Source organism: Protobothrops mucrosquamatus, unplaced genomic scaffold (assembly GCF_001527695.2).
Source record: "Protobothrops mucrosquamatus isolate PMUCROS unplaced genomic scaffold, P.Mucros_1.0 scaffold3646, whole genome shotgun sequence".
NCBI lineage: Eukaryota > Metazoa > Chordata > Lepidosauria > Squamata > Viperidae > Protobothrops > Protobothrops mucrosquamatus.
The window spans coordinates 62,802-76,685 of NW_015389607.1; the positions used below are offsets into that span (position 1 = coordinate 62,802).

The following is a 13,884-nucleotide window of genomic DNA, read 5'->3' on the forward strand; positions in this document are numbered from 1 at the left end:
ACTGCAGTTGTTAAGTTAGTAACACAGTTGTTAAGTGAATCTGGATTCTCACTGACTTTGCATGTCACGTGACCACTCCCCCAGGGACACTGTGACTGTCATAAATGTGAGTCAGTTGCCAAGCATCTGAATTTTGATCACGTGATCAAGGGGACGCTGCAACGGTCGTAAGTGTGAAGAACGGTCGTAAGTCACTTTTCTCAGTGCCGTTGTAATTCTGAGCGGTCGCTAAATGAACGGTTGTTAAGTTGAGGACTAACTGTATCGGCTGCAGTTTCTGTGTTGTCTTTAAAAGCGGACCCACAAAGAGGGCGCCACAAACGTTGGGGTGGGTGGCGCTGAGGATATGAGTTTGAGAATTAAACTTTCTGCTAAAAGATGGAAGGCAGGACTTCCTGCCATTATGCTAATACAGACACCCCTGCCCCCCCCCCCAGATCCTTATTAAAAAACTCCTGGGAAGAAATTGCAACAAGTCCATCAGACTTGAATAATATCAAGTTTCCTGTAAAAAAAAAATAAAAAAAAATAAAAATCCTTGCAGAAGCAGCTCACCATAGCCCCAGGGTTTTAAATATTTCAGGCACTGAAAAATCTGCAGGAGTTCGAAACCGTAGCTTTAATTAGCATGCCATCCAACACTATTTGCTTGCAATACTGTATTCTGACTTATTTATTGACCAAAACCTATACATGGTGACTGACAGCTGCTGAGACATCAAACGTCAGCACCATGCTCTTAGTACCGAGGAATTGTCAAGGGTTGGTTATTAGTGTACAGTGTTGAAGGAACAAATGTAGTTGGAAGCAAAATAATTCTGGAGATGCCTCCGTTTCCATAATGGTATGTGGGAATGACCTTAAGGAGACAGGGAACGATTAAGACGAGGGGGGACATGATAGCAGTGTTCCAATATCTCAGGGGCTGCCACAAAGAAGAGGGAGTCAAGCTATTCTCCAAAGCGCCTGAAGGCAGGACGAGAAGCAACGGGTGGAAACTGATCAAGGAGAGAAGCAACTTAGAACTAAGGAGAAACTTCCTGAATGTTAGAACAATTTAATCAGTGGAACAACTTGCCTCCAGAAGTGGTGAATGCTCCAACACTGGAAGTTTTTAAGAAGAGACTGGACAGCCGTTTGTCTGAAATGGTGTAGGGTTCCTGCCTGGGCAGGGGGTTGGACTCGATGACCTCCAAGGTCCCTTCCAACTTTATTATTATTATTATTATTATAAATAAGAAGAGCTACTGTCTGCAGCTGCACAATAGGAGAAAGAAAGGATCTCCCCTAATTTCTCACATTGTAAAAGAGACAGTGGGAGTTTTGTCCCTTCACACTTGACAGCTTGATGTCAGCCTGCCCGGACAGACTAGATAGGACTCTGTTGTAAGGCTACGTTAACAGAATTTTGCAAAGACCCGCAGCCTTGCAAGCAAACATTAAACAAAGATCCGTAACTGCGGGATTTGCAAGATGCAGACATGCTGGTTCGCCTCTTCCGGTATCTTTTCCAAGTGAAAAAGCCTACTTCCTCCAAAGCTCTAGAAGCTGCAGGAATTGTGTTCCTTTTCCATTGTTTATTTTATGGGCTCGTGTCAAGCACGGGAAAATCGGGAGCCCAGGCAGTTCAAATTGATGTGCTGCAGCTGCCAAAAAAGCCAACACAGTGCTGGGCTGCATTAACAGAGGGATAGAATCAAGATCACGGGAAGTGTTAATACCACTTTACAAGGCCTTGGTAAGGCCACACTTGGAATACTGCATCCAGTTTTGGTCACCACGATGTAAAAAAGATGTTGAGACTCTAGAAAGAGTACAGAGAAGAGCAACTAAGATGATTAGGGGACTGGAGGCTAAAACATATAAGGAACAGTTGCTGGAATTGGGTATGTCTAGTTTAACGAAGAGAAGGACGAGAGGGGACATGATAGCAGTGTTCCAATATCTCAGGGGCTGCCACAAAGAACAGGGAGTCAAGCTATTCTCCAAAGCACCTGAAGGCAGGACAAGGAGCAATGGGTGGAAGCTAACCAAAGAGAAAAGCAACCTAGAACTAAGAAGAAACTTCCTGACAGTTAGAACAATTAACCAATGGAACAACCTGCCTCCAGAAGTGGTGAATGCTCCAACACTGGAAGTTTTTAAGAAGAGACTGGACAGCCATTTGTCCGAAATGGTATAGCGTTTCCTGCCTGAGCAGGGGGTTGGACCAGATGACCTCCAAGGTCCCTTCCAACTTTATTATTACTATTATTATTATTATTATTATTATTATTATTATTATTATTATTATTATTATTATTATTATCATCATCATCATCATCATCATCATCATCATCATCATCATCATTATTATTATTATTATTATTATTATTATTATTATAAAGGTTTATTGCAAGCTTCAGCTTGCTACAAGAATCTGAACTACTAACGGTCAAAGCAAATTGGCGGTAGATAAGAGTTGGACTGGACTTAGGTGGACTGGACTTAGATCACTCGTGGGCATGAAGGGACTCCAGACTGATGACCCAATTTGAGCAATGGATGGAAGGACACTAATCAAGGAGAGAAACAACCTAAAATAAGGAGATTTTTTTCTGACAGCGAGAACACACGGTGTTCAGAGGTTGTGAGTGGTCCATCACTGGAGGCTTTTAAGAAGAGACTGGACTTGTCTGAAATGGTATAGGGTCTCCTGTTTGAGCAGGGAGTTGGACTAGAAGACCTCTAAGGTCCCTTCCAACTCTGTTATTCTGTTACAGTATACATCAGAAAGTCCTTTAAATCACACGATCTTTTTGAAGACATTCGTGTGAATATCTTATTTCCATAAAGCTTCACTATTTTTCTCGAAAAAGGAAGCAAAACTGAGCTCTTTAATTAATTAAAAAGACAACTTTGGACAGCTCTTTAAAAAAAAGTTCCCTGCATCTACATCGCATCTAATTTTCCATGTCCACTCTGCAATTCATATTTCTATAATTATCTTGCTTTCTTGCTCGCTACTTCTTTAATTATCTGGCATCGGCATCACATGCCACAGAGATACGATCAATCTGAAATCCCATTTTACAGCTAGGTGCAAATGAAGCGTGGTGATCTGACTAAAGTTTTTTTAAAGAAACTTTGCTATTAGTTTATCCGCCCACGCCGTATTTTAAAATAGCAGGCTGCGTTGTCGGGAGGAGAAAATAATTTCCAACTTTAAAACAAAAACTGTCAAACTCTAAATAATTGGAGTTGCAGTCCCCTATATCCTTGGGAGGTACTCTTGCAGAATGTAGACGTGGCAGCTGTCATAACAAACTGTGATGTCAAAATGAGGTCTGCCATGAGGTCATCAGGTAAGGATATTACCTATTATTTGCATCACAACCTCCAACAGTAATATTTAAATCCAATCCTTTTGTCTTCTGACATCAAGGTCCTACAACAGTGGTGGCGAACCTATGGCACGGGTGCCAGAAACGGCACTCAGAGCCCTCTCTGTGGGCACGCGTGCCGTCACCCCAGTCCTAGGCCTTCAGCTGGGTTTTATAAAACTTTTTCACTTTAGGCCTCCACCACCATGTGCAAAAAAAAAAAAAGGTTCAATCAGTCAATTTCAACTTCTTGCGGGAAAACAAAAGTTCTTGCAAAGTTGGAATTGATTGATTGAACTTTTTAGTCCCACCCAGTCTGCCATTACCACCGCAGCCACGCCCACCCAATGGGCCACACCTACCCAATGGGCCACACCCACCCAATGGGCCACACCTACCCAATGGGCCACACCCACCCAGTGGGCCACACCCACCCAGCACTCGACGATGCATAACTGGGTTTTGGGTTGCAGTTTGGGCACTCAGTCTCTAAAAGGTTCACGATCGCTGTCCTACAAGGACCTTTGGTTAGATGTAACGTAAGGGAAATATGATTTTCTTTCCCACATCAGGAAAGAATTTATAAAAGAGAGGATAGAGAGTCTCAGAAAATAGACAATCTCCATAAGTTGAGAGAGAGAAGGAGAAGGAGTGAAGGAGAAAGAGAAAGAGAAGGAGAAGGGTTACATTAAGACAGGTGTCTTCAAACTTGGCCCTTTTATGACTTGTGGACTTCAACTCCCAGAATTCCTCAGCCAGCGTGCCTGGCTGAGGAATTCTGGGAGTTGAAGTCCACAAGTCATAAAAGGGCCACATTTGAAGACCCCTGCATTAAGAGGTGGGTGTGATGGCTCCATGGACCACTCCAACAGACTGATCTGATTGAAAGAACAATTTTTTTCTTTCCTCCCTGCAGGAAAGAAAATGCAGAATTGGTTTTAAGCTTGGAGGACTGCATGCAAAATATATGAAACAAAGCCTCTGGCTTGGGGTGTTTTTTTAATTATTATTTTAAAGACTATAAATCTACCCAACTACCAGTTGGGTTGACTTTCTTCTACAGTTGTGCAAACATACCCACGATAGCATGTTCTAACTTGGTAATCAGCCTCACATGAATGTTCAGGTCAGAATGTTCTCGAACAAGACATTTTACGTACTACCTAATTACATCTGGATTAGGATTAATACTCTGGGAAATTCTGTTCTGTTCCTTTTGGTTTGGTTTTGCAAAACTTTCCCCTTATGGGTCAACCAAACGATGAGACAATGCACTTGCAGGAAGTCTAGTTCACACTGGAACCTATTTATGTGTATAATTAAAAAAAATAACCTACTATTCAATATTAAAATTACCACTCCCAGTGGAGCAGTTTAGCAGCAAACAGCTCGTTCCAAATAGAATAAGAGAGAAACCACCCCAAACACAAGGCTTCTTGTGAAACCACCCCAAACACAAGGCTTCTTATTTTCTGAAATGTATTTATTTTTCAGATTTATAGGCTGCTTTATAATATTTATTTATTTCTCAACCACCCTCTGAAGTTCCTAGTTTGGTTCTCCTAAAAGCTATAGACCACACATTGCAAAGTTTTCAAGGCGTTAGGCTAGGAAACCGCCTAACAAGTCCTTCCTTCCACCATCATTCATACAACCATGGTATGTGTGTGTGTGGGGGGTGGAACACGCTGTGGAATATTCTCCCCTCAGAAGTGAGGGAGACCCCCATTCTCTTGGCTTTCCAAAAAGAAGTCAAAACATGGGTCTGGGGCAGGGGTAGGCAACCTTGGCTCTTTTATGACTCGTGGACTTCAACTCCCAGAATTCCTGAGCCAGCATGCCTCACCTTGGAAACCTCTCCCTTTCTCCTCAGCGTGGCTGGCTCAGGAATTCTGGGAGTTGAAGTCCACGAGTCATAAAAGAGCCAAGGTTGCCTACCCCTGTCATAGACCCTGTCAGAAGCACCGAGGCGCTTCCGGGTTGAAAGGGTCAGCTGGTGACATCACCGTTACCTGGGGCACAACCAGTTGGAGGCTCCTATCATGTCCCCAGCAGGAGCTGGAGCGAAGCACGCGAGCTCACCCAGCCCACAGCAGGATTCGGGTCTCAAACGCGGGCTTGCTAACCTCCTGCCCAGCATCCCACCCACGCATGTGACTGTGCTCCTCTCCTGTGTCTCCTGCAACATAACTTTAAATCTTCTGTTTTCACAGAGCATTTTAATAGGATTTTGTTGAGCCTTTTTGGGGGGGGGGGTCTCTCCAAAGGAAGCAAAATGAAACTGGTAGTACTAATATAAGAGAATATTTGTATCTCAGAGTTGAACTGTGGGGTCCTTGGTGCTTTCTGAGCTTAGTGGTTTTCTTGCAAACGTTTCATTGCCCAACTAGGTAATAATAATAATAATAATAATAATAATAATAATAATAATAATAACAACAACAACAACAACAACAACAACAACAATAATAATAACAATAACAATAACAATAACAATAATAATAATAATAATAATAATAATAATAATAATAATAATAGTAAAGTTGGAAGGGAGCTTGGAGGTCATCTAGTCCAACCCCCTGCTCAGGCAGGAAACCCTATACCATTTCGGACAAATGGCTGCCCAGTCTCTTCTTAAAAACTTCCAGTGTTGGAGCATTCACCGCTTCTGGAGGCAGGTTGTTCCACTGGTTAATTGTTCTAACTGTCAGGAAGTTTCTCCTTAGTTCTAGGTTGCTTCTCTCCTTGATTAGTTTCCACCCGTTGCTTCTTGTCCTGCCTTCAGGCACCTTGGAGAATAGCTTGACTCCCTCTACTTTGGGGCAGCCCCTGAGATATTGGAACGCTGGATAGTACAGGGGGGAGCAGGAAGAGAAGCAATTTGATCTGTATGGGTTAATGTTGTTGGCAAGGAATATACGAAACCGGAGGTCAGGGGATTAGTAGAAACAACGAGAAGAGACGTGAGAAAGATCTCAGAGTTGTAGAAAAAATGTAGCACCACTGGTTTTGACCTACGTCATAAGGTTCACACCGGAATGGTTCCGCTTGTAAAGCGGTATTAACATTTCATGTGATCTTGATTCTATCCCTCTGTTAATGCAGCCCAGCACTGTGTGGGCTTTTTTGGCAGCTGCAGCACACGGCTGGCTCATATTTAAATGATTGTCCACTAGGACTCCAAGATCCCTCTCACAGTTACTACTATTGAGCAAGGTACCCCCTATACTATACCTGTGCATTTGGTTTTTCTTGCCTAAATGTAGAACCTTGCTTTTTTCACCATTGAATTTCATTTTGTTAGATAGCGCCCAGGGTTCAAGTCTGTCCAGGTAACATCATCAGTGTTGGCAGAGGAGTGGGGTTTGCCCTGGTGCTGTTCCCTAGTTTGGTAATGAAATGTTTACAGTCACCAAGCTCAGAGAGCACCAAGGACCCCAATGAAAATGGCAGTGTTAAGGGAGTTAGAGCTTTTTCAGAGTTATTTTCCAAAACGTTACTTACATCATTCAGGTCTTCTTTTGCATTGTAGTAGACAATATCATTCGTCTGCGGAAGAAAGAGGGGGAAAAAGAAAGAAGCAGGGTGAACCTTTAAATATTAACAGCCCAAAGAAGTAGTGGAAGTGTCACCGAACTTTTCAATGCGGTGCGACTTTTTTTTATTTCTCAGCCAAGGTTCCCTTTCAATGGCATATGAATATGCACGACCAGCAATTTATTTCGGCTTACCTGGTCTCACCCGTTATTATTAACCTCTCAACATCCGCTATCAAAATCTGCTGTGCGGTAGTTTAAGGGGAAAGGGAACGTATCAACAACAATTTAACAAGTGCAGCAAGAATAGTTTGAGTGCTGTAAAATTAGGCAACAAGCAGGCACGGAAATCTCCCGTTCAGGTGGATGTCAAATGCATTGATTAGCAATCAGCAAATCCACCCGTTCAGAATCAATTGAACGGACCCCTTTAAAGTACAATTCTGAAACTCCGACACAGAAAAAAAACAAAACACCATAGCTTGGAAAACTGATTGACATAATCAACATATTTACTTGGAAACAAACTCTGTTATCCATAAAGGAGAATATTTGTAGTTCAGGGTTGACATGAGGGGTCCTTGGTGCTCTCTAAGCTTGGTGGTTTTCTTGCAGACGTTTCATTACCCAACAAGGTAACATCATCAGTTCTATGAAGAAGATGTTCTTTAGTTGGGTAATGAACTTTCTTTCTTTCTTTCTCTTTCTTTCTTTCTTTCTTTCTTTCTTTCTTTCTTTCTTTCTTTCTTTCTTTCTTTCTCTTTCTTCCTTCCTTCCTTCCTTCCTTTCTCTCTCTCTCTCTCTCTCTCTTTCTTTCTTTTCTTTCTAGCATCTATCTATCATCTATTTATTTCCAATGGAAGAGAATATTTGTAGTTCAGGGTTGACATGAGGGGTCCTTGGTGCTCTCTAAGCTTGGTGGTTTTCTTGCAGACGTTTCATTACCCAACAAGGTAACATCATCAGTTCTATGAAGAAGATGTTCTTTAGTTGGGTAATGAACTTTCTTTCTTTCTTTCTTTCTTTCTTTCTTTCTTTCTTTCTTTCTTTCTTTCTTTCTTTCTTTATTTATTTATTTATTTATTTATTTATTCATTCCTTCCTTCCTTCCTTCCTTCCTTCCTTCCTTCCTTCCTTCCTTCCTTCCTCTTCCTTCCTTCCTTCCTTTCTTTCTTTCTTTCTTTCTTTTCTTTCTTTTCTTTCTAGCATCTATCTATCTATCATCTATTTATTTCCAATGGAAGAGAATATTTGCAGCTCAGGGTGGACCCATGGGGTCCTTGGTGCTCTCTAAACCTGGCTGTTTTCTTGCAGATGTTTCATTACCCAACTGGGTAACATCACCAGTTCTAGAAGGGAGCGGGTTTTGCAGAGTGGGAGAGAGAGAGGAAGAAGAGGAAGAAGAGGACTGAGGGTCTTTGGTGCTCTCTGAGCTTGGTGTTCTTCTTGCAGAGGTTTCGTTACCCAACTAGGTAACAACATCAGTGCCCGTAGGGTCTCCCTCCTAGCACTGATGATGTTCCCTAGCTGGGTAATGAAACGTCTGCAAGGAAACCACCAAGCTCAGAGAGGATCGGGACCCCACAATTATTTATATCCCATTTTTATTATTGTAAATATGCCTTCCTCTTCTTAATGATATAATAGCTGTACCCGGCCACGTGTTGCTGTGGCTCAGTCTGGTTAAATGGAAAAGAAAGAAAAGAGAAAGCGCACGTTTGTAATATGTAGCGTGTGTTGCTTTTATGTCCAACAGATGGCGCTGTTTTTCAAAAAAAGCATGCTTTTACCTGTCACAGGTGTGACATCTATATAATAGTAAGTATATAAAAACATGTGCGTATTCGAATGCAGCGTTGTGTCAAAATTTCAAAGCAATCGGTGAAGAACATTCGGAGATTTAAGATTTTGAACAAACGAACATTTACATTTTTATTTATATATAACATACAATTGGAGCAATGAAAGGTGCTCTAATTGTAAGGATCCCTCTGGATTGGGGATACAATTCAATGACACCCCTCTTTTACCCCTTCTCCCTTCCTCAGCTCATTTTACACAGGAGACTCACAAGTTTCTTGAAAAAAAATCAGACTGCTTTTGGGTGTCATGATTGCCTTCCAGAATGACAAATTGAGGCCAGATGGGTTTTGGTTAGGACAGGTGGATCACAGCTCAAATCCCTTAATCTGCCACAGGACTTGGACTTTGCCCAAATCCTGTGGACAGCATATATAAATAAAGTTCATTAAAAAAATATAAGTAACATAGCTGAACTCAAACTAAGCGTGAATAATGAATTTGATTTGGGAAGAAATACACTAGCTATCTAGCTATGATTACGTTAAGGAGACCGTGATGGGCTCGCTATTATTTTTTTTTTAAGGCTATATGCTAATAAAAAAATAATGACAGCTTAAAATCTATGTAAAGCATCGGGAGCTGCCGCTAGGAGAGATGTAATCTACGAGCTAGATACAAACAAATCGTTGATATAATTTCCTATATTAAACCGATAGTTAATGACTGTACAGAAGTTTCAAATAGCATTCATTTGCCGTGCTTCAAATCTCGTTTGCAAATATTACTTGCAAGAGGCATGACATAAGCTTGCATCATTAAAAATGAATAAATGATGATTTTTAAGGTGTAAATGCACATACAGTAAACCGAATTCATTGTTTCCATCCAATGCCCCTAATTTGTTTTCAATCAGAAGAGAGCTGGAAGGGACCTTGGAGGTCTTCTAGTCCAACCCCCTGCTCAAGCAGGAGACAAATGGCTGTCCAGTCTCTTTTAAAAGCCTCCAGTGATGAAGTACTTACAACTTTGGGAGGCAAGCCGTTCCACTGGTTAATTGTTCTGACTGTCAGGAAATTTCTCCTTAGTTCTAGGTTGCTTCTCTCCTTGATTAGTTTCCATCCATTGCTTCTTGTCCTGCCCTCTGGTGCTTTGGAGAATAATTTGACCCCCTCCTGTTTCTGGCAGCCCCTCGAATATTAGAATACTGCTATCATGTCCCCCCTTGTCCTTCTTTTCTCTAGACTGGCCAAACCCAACTCCTGCAACTGTTCTTCATATGTTTTAGTCTCCAGGCCTTTTATCAACTTGAGTTGCTCTTCTTTGCACTTTTCCCCCAAAGTCTCAACATCTTTTTTTTGTAATGTGGTGACCAAAACTAGATGCAGTGTTCCAGGTGTGACCTTACTAAAGCTTTATAAAGGGGTGCTAACATTTCACGTGATTTTGATTCTGTGCCTCTATTTATACAACCAAGGATTGTATTCGCTTTTTGGGCCGCTGACTCACATTTACGTGATCATCCACTAGGACTCCAAGGTTCCTCTCACAGTTACTGTTTTTGAGCCAGGTTTCACCTAACCCAGTGATGGCGAACCTTTTAGAGACTGAGTGCCCAAATTGCAACCCCAAATCCACTTATGCATCGTCGAGTGCCGGGTGGGTGTGGCCCATTGGCTGGGTGTGGCCCATTGGGTGGGCACGGCTGTGGTGGTAACGGCAGACTGGCTGGGACTAAAAAGTTCAATCAATCAATTCCAACTTTGCAAGATCTTTTTTTTTTCCCACGAGAAGTTGAAATTGACTGATTGAACTTTTTTTTTTTTTTTTGCACATGGCGGCGAAGGCCTAAAGCGAAAAGGTTTTATAAAACCCAGTTGAAGGCCTAGGACTGGGGCGACGGCGCGCGTGCCCACAGAAGGGCTCTGAGTGCCGCCTCTGGCACCCCTGCCATAGGTTTGCCACCACCGACCTAACCTATACTTGCACCTTTGGTTTATTCTGCCTAAGTGTAAAACCTTGCTTTTCTCCCCATTAACATTAAGGAGAAATGTTTTGTTTCTTATCACTTTCACTTTCTACCAATTAGAGGTAGATAAACCTAAGCTTTACTGTTTGCCAATGCAAGTGAGGACAACCTTATTGCTACTACAACCTCAAACTAATTAGCAGTACATTGATCTTTTTCGGCCACCTGGTGGGTCACACTCAGAAAAGCAATTTGCGACTTGGCAGGTGGCTTGCCAAAGGAACAATAGCAATAAAGTTTTTTATTTCTTTTTTAACCTTGCAACGCTAGTTACAGGGAACCAAGACATTCTCGTCAGCTGGTTGAACAAGGACGGCAGGAATTAATAGGACCACTAGATGGCAACAAAGAGATACCAAAAAATATCTTTAAACTCTCCTTGCCACCTAATGGCCATTTGGAGTATTACACCCCCCATTCAATATTTAAAAATTCTGATCTATAATGATCTATGATTGTTTAGATAACCTTTATTGTCATTTTTCCCCTGTGGGCACAACGGCACACCTTAAAAATGAAATTTTGTTGCTCGCTCTCAAAGTGTACATATACTAACCCATATTTAAAACATACTATATACAACGTATCTATGGACCTACACCCTTACATATAAAAATTGTAATAAAGATTGTAATAAAGATTTGATTGATTGAAATATTCTGAGTGTCCACTCCTGAGAAATTTTTTTTCAATCTTTGGAGTAGGGAATATGAGGGGATCAGAGGTGAAGATTTATGCCTGAATGTCTTGTAATGTCAGGTTGCCTCTATTTTTATTTTTAAATAATGTTTTTATATTGAACGGGAGAAAGGTGTATTTATTTATTTATTTTTATTTATTTTATTGAACTTATATGCCGCCCTTCTCCCAACAGGACTCAGGGCGGCTTACAGCATATTAAAACGATTGTTTGTGATAGGGGTTATTTTTGGTTAATTTTTGTTTATAAATGGCGACACAATGGTAATTTTAAGATTAATTTTAACAGGGATAAATTTTAAGAGGGATCCGGTCTGGGCGAACGACTTAAAGCCATGTCTTGAGGGCGCGGCGAAAAGATAGGAGATCCGGAATCGTCCGGATCTCGGGGGGTAGTTCGTTCCAGATTGCCGCTCATATTAGAACTGGCTTTCAAATCGGTGCCAAGATTGACATGATAAGAAGAAAACACAGTAATTTCACTAAAAACACAAAAGCTCAGATATCCAATAAAGCAGTTTGTCAGGGTTAAAAGGAAGAAGGAATCCTGTCAAACTGTAAACATTGCCTTTCTCTTAAGCTGCCAATTCAGAATTTCTGCACGTCAGTTGAAAAGAGAATTGAAATCCTATTGATATCATCTATCAAGGCAGTGCTTTGTAATGTTATTTATTTATCTTAGTGCAATCCATAGGTACAAAAAAGGTCAACTGAAAATCTATTCTTGTGGTTAGATTTGTGATGCAGAAAAAAAAAATCTACTAGTAGAACATAATTATCGAGATGAGTTACAGTAGTAGCCAAAATTGTGGAAACCTTTTGGGAAAAGTGTACAGCAGAAATACCACCTTTGGTTAAGTTTCCACCCATTTTTCTTGTAATTTCTTTATAACTGTAGCCTTGTTCACTTAATAATACTAGTTTACATCGCTTTCTGGGCGACCAGTCAACTCTTTGCACCATGACTTTAATTTTATTACGTTTCACAAGCTCACTCAATGAAAGAACGCAAAAAAACCCCAACCAACTTGATAGCGATCACATCACACACTGACAAATGTCCTCCTCTCAGCTTCAATACATCAATAACTGAATCCTACTGTGATCTGATTGGCTCATTGCCAAAACATGGAGACAAAGTTCTTGTTGAGACTTCAGGATGCTTCCCAGTGGTGGGATTCAGCCAGTTCGCACCAGTTCGGCAGAACGGTAGCTAATTTTTTGTTGCCCAGGCCCAGAATGGACTTCCGAAAGCAACATCCGGATGGATGGATGGATGGATGGATGGATGGATGGATGGATGGATGGATGGATAGATAGATAGATAGATAGATAGATAGATAGATAGATAGATAGATAGATAGATAGATAGATAGATAGATAGATAGATAGATAGATAGATAGATAGATAGATAGATAGATAGATAGATAGATAGATAGATAGATAGATAGATAGATAGATAGATAGATAGTATTTCAGATGCTGAGAAAATCTGCATTCCTGGTCATAAGAAAAGTCAAGGCAAAGTCAAGGTCTGGTTTTGCTCCTACATTTAATTGTAGACATGTCAACCTGCATTTGTGTTTTTCAGGACAATTATTTCAGGAGGCACAAATGATAGAAGACTAAACATACTACGCTATAGATAGATTTTTGTGAGTTGCTCTCCGTGTCTTAATTATCACACAAGGATGAGTGCACCGTTCTTTCCTTTTCAAATTCCAATTAACCTTTGCCCAAAATTAATGTGTGTCCAATTGGTCCATGTCACAGCAAGCAGATGCAAAACCCTTGAGTTACGCTGGAATATTTACAGGCTGCGCTGCCAGTAGCCATATTCTGTCAAAGTGCCACATCACAATTGTCATAAAATTGAGGCTTTTTCTTGTGCAAAATTCCAGGGAAGGGCTTTAGAAGAGCAGCTGTCAAAATAGACATAGTTTTATAGCATCCCCATATCCTTTTTTTTTTAATGACAATGGTTTGGAAGAAAACTATATAGAGAAATTCCATATATCACCACTAATTTTTAATCCATTTAGCCCAACTCTACTCTCAACCCTACAAAATAGGTCAGGCAAGGAAGCCATAAAGGTTAGCATTATAGATAGCTCTTGACTTAACAACCGTTCGTTTGGTGACCAAAGTTAAAATAGGAGTGAAAAAAAAGCGATTTTTGAATGGTCTTCTCACCTACGAAAGAGCAGTCTGCTATTCAGCTAATTTTTTCTCAGGGCTGAATGGGGGCGGGGGGAGAATCAGATAAAGAATCGGATAAAATGAGGAAGGAAAAGGTATTTCAAAGGAAGATAAAGGGAGAGAGGGAGGAAGAAAGGAAGATGGAGGGAGGGGGGAAGAGAGGGAGGGAGGGAAGAAGGAAGGAAGGAAGGAAGGAAGGAGAAGGAAGATGGAGGGAGGGAGGAAGGAAGGAAGGAAGATGGAGGGAGGGAGGGAGGG

General features: G+C 41.1%; 1 long non-coding RNA gene across 1 annotated transcript in view; it reads right to left on the bottom strand.

Moving 5' to 3' along the window:
• Positions 1 to 13,884, bottom strand: part of LOC107297998 — a 31,021-nt gene that overhangs the window by 5,221 nt on the left and 11,916 nt on the right. The window contains exon 2 of the long non-coding RNA XR_001549142.1: positions 6,867 to 6,911. This is a non-coding gene — a long non-coding RNA (uncharacterized LOC107297998). The remainder of the gene's footprint in view (positions 1 to 6,866; positions 6,912 to 13,884) is intronic.